Source organism: Nannobrachium achirus (genome assembly GCF_963921795.1).
Source record: "Nannobrachium achirus genome assembly, chromosome: 6".
Classification (NCBI taxonomy): domain Eukaryota; kingdom Metazoa; phylum Chordata; class Actinopteri; order Myctophiformes; family Myctophidae; genus Nannobrachium; species Nannobrachium achirus.
Window position 1 is genome coordinate 57,053,441 of NC_137815.1, and position 5,956 is coordinate 57,059,396.

A 5,956-nucleotide genomic window follows, 5' to 3' on the forward strand; every position below is an offset into this window, starting at 1 on the left:
GGACCCAACGACAGAGCCCGCCTTCCTCACCAGACTGTTGAGGTTGAAGGTGTCACCCCCCCCCTCAGCCGTGTTGTCGCCAGAGATCTGACCACCACGGCGTCATCTGAGAACTTCTATAGATGACAGGTCTTGGTTGAAGTGGAAATCCGATGTATAGAGAGTGAACAGGAAAGATGAGAGCACAGTGCCCTGGGGGTCACCCGTGTTGCTCACCAGCACATCAGACCGACAGCTCTGCAGCCTCACATACTGCAGTCTGCCTGAAAGGTAGTCTATGATCCATGTGTAGTGTAGTGTTGAAGGCACTGGATATGTCAAACAACATGATTCTGACCGTGCAGCCCAGATCTTCCAGGTGGGTGAAGGCCTTGTGGAGCTCCTGCTAGTGGTTGGCCCAGCAGCTGCTTGTTGAACACCAACAGGTACTCCGTCAAACCAGTTGAAAAAAAAAGGTGCAAAAACTGCAGAGCTACGTCCAAACAGGTCTTCCCGCAAGGATGTGTGTGTGTGTGTGTGTGTGTGTGTGTGTGTGTGTGTGTGTGTGTGTGCGTGCGTGCGTGCGTGCGTGCGTGCGTGCGTGCGTGCGTGCGTGCGTGCGTGCGTGCGTTCGTGTGTGTGGGCTGGCTGCACACTGTGTAGTGAGCCCAGATGTCTGGGGTCCATAGGGGGATAATGGTTTCTTTCACAGGCACTGTGTGTGTGTGTGTGTGTGTGTGTGTGTGTGTGTGTGTGTGTGTGTGTGTGTGTGTGTGTGTGTGTGCGAGTGCGTGTGTGTGCGTGTGTGTGCGTGCGGGCGTGCGTGCGGGCGAACACAAGTGAGTGAATAAGCTTGTGTCTCCCTACCAGTGGCACATTGCACATGCTTGCACTAATTTCACTTAAACACACTGCGGGAGAGTGGAAGCCACTCACCACACTCTCATACACACACACTCCCACACGCCCACAAATACACAGACACACTCACACATTGTTAGGGAGGAAGCTTGGTTGAAACTGCTTATGGGTTGGCACTGGTGGTTGCATACTTGCGAGTTTGCAAATTAGATTTATTTTCTCATTCTGAACAGGAGAGGAGTTTGTTCAGGTTTTCAGCAGCAAAAGTTTGCAGTCGAGTTGTAAATGATGTCTACCAACATGCTACATTTGATCTCTAAAAAGCTTTTGTATTTGGATGGTTGTTAACTTCAATAATAATTGGTACCGTTATTGACATAATCATGCTAGCATAAATTGTCTCATTTTGGCAAATAAGTCTCACAAATGTTTATACACTGTAAAATAAAATAAAAAGTGTTCATTTAGCAATGAGAGTATAAAAATGGGCCCTATATGGGTCCATGTACACTGTATTATTTCAACAATCAGACACCGGCATTTGCCAACTCCTCATGACGTGACATGGGTATGAAATGGAGATGGGATATTGGACAGTGGTGGGATGAAGGCAGGGTTCACCGAGTTTCTGTGCTGATATTGGACCAGCAGTCTAGGAAACAAGGATTTCCTGCAGCTCATCAAATAGCAACTTTCACTCACTTCCCCCCTCTGTTGGCCAGGCAGTAACTAGTGAAACAATGAACGCTGTGGAGAAGAGAGAATAGACCAGATCAAACAAACATGTAGGGCGGTATTCCCGGGTAGAATGTCCATGGATATTAACACAATTTAATAACAAAATAAAGTGTCCATTAGCTACGGCTAGTTTGTCAACCTGTGGATACTTAGATTGTTATTGTTTGGTTGTGATGTCATTATGATTTGGACTATCGGCTTAGGGATGTTGTCATCTGTCCCTTAGCCTCGGAAACCCAGACTTTTATTTATCTGTCCCTAGACCGGGGGTCAGCAACCCGCGGCTCTAGAGCAGCATGCGGCTCTTTAGCGCCACCCTAGTGGCTCCCTGGAGCTTTCTCAAAAATGTATTAAGGGAAAAGGATGGGGGGGGAAATATATTTTTGTTTTAATATGGTTTCTGTAGGAGGACAAACATAACACAAACATTCTTAACGCTTTCCAATGCTGTAAAAATGTGTAGAATAAATATTACATTTAATGCTCATTATGTATTTGTAGCCTACTTAGTCATTTTGACAGTAGGCTAATATAGCTAATATAGACTTTTAATATATTGTCACTGTCAGGCAGAAACCTTGTATCTCCAAGTTTCAAATTTGTATGTTTTTTTTTCTCGCAAAATAAAGCCCTGCTTCATCATACAAGACTGACGCACAAAAGTAGTGAAAATAGCATATCTACAAGCTCACAACGCATCGCACCGCGAGGCATTGTGTGCTTGTAGATCGGCTGTTTTCACTAGTTTAGTTCATTTTGTAAATGATAAATACACCCCTGCCCTAGACTGTCCCTGGACTGGAAAGCTTATAATGATTTGCTTATGCTTATACTGTACACAATAAAATCTGAGATTTTAATTTCTTTTCTTTATGTTTTTGGGCTTTTTATTGATAGGACAGAAGACTGACAGGAATAGGGAGTGACATGCAGCAAAGTTGGTAGGGATCGGGACTCGAACCAGCGACATGCTGTCAGGCTACACTGAGCCTTTGTGGTATGCACCTGGACCGGTAGGCCAGTGGGCACCCCCTGAGATGTTCATTTAACTCAGGGAGTAGCCTATACCCTCTCTGAGTTGCAAGTGGATAAATTAATGAACACTGATGATTGTTCGGTGTGCACGCAGTAAGATCAAGGGTGTTCTTTTAGCTTTGAGAGTGTAAAAATGTACGGTACCTGTATGGTGCATGACGGGCATCTTCTCATCTTCTCAACATTTTTCTAAAAATGACTTTAAAAAAGGAGATAAATTATAGTCAAGGATGAATGGTGCAGTAATTCTCTATTAACACGATTGTTTTCTGTCACCCCCTCTGCTTCACCCGTCCGACGCGTTCCCAAATCGCTTTCTGCTTCACCCGTGCGACGCTTTAGGAATACCTACTGCGTCTACGGTCGGACGCGAACGGAGAGTTTTAGGAGGAGAACGGAGAGTCTTGGTACGCATGCGCCGACATGTGTTTACTGGAATATTTTACGATGACGGCCATCACGGGGAATCGAACCCCAGTCCCTCAATTAGCGTAACCATGCTCTACCGATTGAGCTAACCAGACGACTGTGAAATTCCCTTTTTTTTGTGCTTTTATCTTTGACAACGTGGATGATAACGTAGTCCCTTCTTTGAGCCGTATTCGGACGCGGAAGCAGTCCCCTGGTCAAAATGTACTATTCTGTCCATAACGGCACATAATTCGGTAACGCCGCTGAGTCGGCTCATGCGCCGTTCACACCGTTCGCCGCGGCGACTCGGTCGGTACCGCTCCCTCGGCGGCGGCTCTCGGCGTTCATCGGCGCCTGAGACGGCATGGCTCCGTCGTTTATAGTGTGGCGTGAGCGGTAGCGACGGGTGGCTGGTAAACCAGTAAACCCTTCAAAGCGTATTGAATCCCGCTTCGGGAACTACTTTTTTTTTCTTTCTTCTTAGACCACCCAATGTGTCCAACCTGTGAAACAGTAGGCAATCCCAAAGCGTCTATCGTCCGACGCAGTACAGTACTTGACAACGCGTCGGTTGTATGACGCTTTAGGGGTGAGAATGTGTTAACAAGGTCATCTCACTGAAGAAAAACTCTGATTGTTGACTTTTTGGTGTCCTGATTTTATACTGCAGTTTTCAAAAGATGTCTATAATCTGACACAGTTATATCACATAACATGTGTGCGTGTGTGCGTGTGTGTGTGTGTGTGTGTGTGTGTGTGCGCGTGCGCGTGCGTGCGTGCATGTGTGAGAGGCTGCCAGGAGCCACATTGCACACAGCTGGTGGCGCGGCTGCAGTGTCTCGCCTCTGTGGAGTGTATTCTTAGCTCCTTAAAACCCAATAAGTGAAATAAGATTAGACAAAGTGCATGTGTGCGCACGGACGCATGCACACACACACACACACACACACACACACACACACACACACACACACACACACACACACACACACACACACACACACTTTTTAAATCTGTTATCTTTCTCTCATACACACAGAGAGAAATTGAAAAGCCTATTGAATTGAATTGAATTGAATTGAATTGAATTGAATTGAATTGAATTGAGAGAGAGAGAGAGAGAGAGAGAGAGAGAGAGAGAGAGAGAGAGAGAGAGAGAGAGAGAGAGTGAGAGGGAGGGAGGGAGAGAGGTACTCTATAGGTGATGGTCTGATGGAGTGGAGTGTGTTGTGAGCTCTAGTAAATTGATATAGGCTCTTAGCACTCTTATTGCCCGGCTGGTCAGATAATGGCCAAAATGAGCGAGATTGGCATTTACCACGATGCAAAGCATCTCTACTGGCCTGATCATGACAGTCCCATGCATTATTATAATGTCCTATTGTTCTCCATATGGTAGCCTATACATCACGCCCATCTCCAATGTTGTCCGCCTCATCCTATATTACACCTCTATAACATGTGCATCAATCAGCAGGCCGTCGCTGACATTTGTCATATTATTAGGATTTGCTCTGCCCTAAAATGCAGACATTTTCAGCCAAGCTTTAAATAGCCTGTTGACCGCAGAAGAATATTTGGTTGAGTGTGACAGGGGAGCGTGAGGTGCTGCCAAGAAGTGTGTGTGAGCGGAGAGAGAGAGAGAGAGAGAGAGAGAGAGAGAGAGAGAGAGAGAGAGAGAGAGAGAGAGAGAGAGAGAGAGAGAGAGCATGGGGAGAGAGGGAGAAGTTGTGTGTGTGTGTGTGTGTGTGTGTGTGTGTGTGTGTGTGTGTGTGTGTGTGTGTGTGTGTGTGTGTGTGTGTGTGTGTGTGTGTGTGTGTGTGTGTGTGTGTGTTGGGGGGGTGGGGGGGGGCTGGCAGTGGGCATTAGTGAATGGCCGTGCTATTGCATCCTCCCGGGAGACCTCTAAAACACACACACACACACACACACACACACACACACACACACACACACACACACACACACACACACACACACACACACACACACGTCCGCGACCGCAAACACGCGTCATGTGCGCGCACAGCACACATGCACAGTGCACACTGACAACCTTCCCAAACGCACTGAACCCGCCTTCATCCCCCCAAAAAACTCACTCCCATCTCTCAGTTCCGCACCTCTCAACAGCGTCGCGCCGCCCCTCAACAAGCAGTCAGTGTACACACTCTGTCCTCTGTCATACAGACAGGAGTCTAGCTAGCGCACCGGAGACACCGTGGATGTGTGTGTGAGGAGGACCCCGTGCGTATTTACGCGGACGTGTGTATCGGTTGGAGGCAGGCAGCGGACGTGGCGGACCACCGCTTGAATGGACCGGGACGGCATCCCAGTAGCAGATAGCCCGGCACAGCAGCCGTCACCTGAGGGACAGCCATAACAAATCCGAGTTCATGTATTTCATCGCCGCTCCAAGTGCGCCCGGTGCTGTTACGCGAAAACGAAGTGTACAGCAGAGGAGGAAGGTTCCCGATTCAGTTTGACCGAGTTCTGCCACAGTGGCTCACAGTTTTGATCCTATTTTAGCATCCCTCTTTCCCCCCTCTTCTTTATCGTGAGCGTGGAGAGAGGCTGAGGGGACGATCGAGACGAGCCGCGTGAAGCTGCGCGTTCCTCTCTAGCCCACCTCTCCGGTGGATGTTCGGACGGTGGATGTCCATCCGTCCATCCGTCCATCTTCAACCGCTTATCCGGAATCGGGTCGCGGGGGTAACAGTCCCAACAGAGATTTCCAGAGTTCCCTCTCCTCCTGAGCGACCTTTGCGTGACGATGGATTAAAAGCTCCCCTGCTCCTCTGGACCGCTTATTCCGTCGCTTCTTCTGGGCCAGGCTGCTGCGAGAGATCACCGACCCCGTTCAGCCCCGGGATTATTTGTGTCCACTCTCACCGGGCTGTCGCTCCTCTCCTTCCCCGGTACGGCGCTCGAC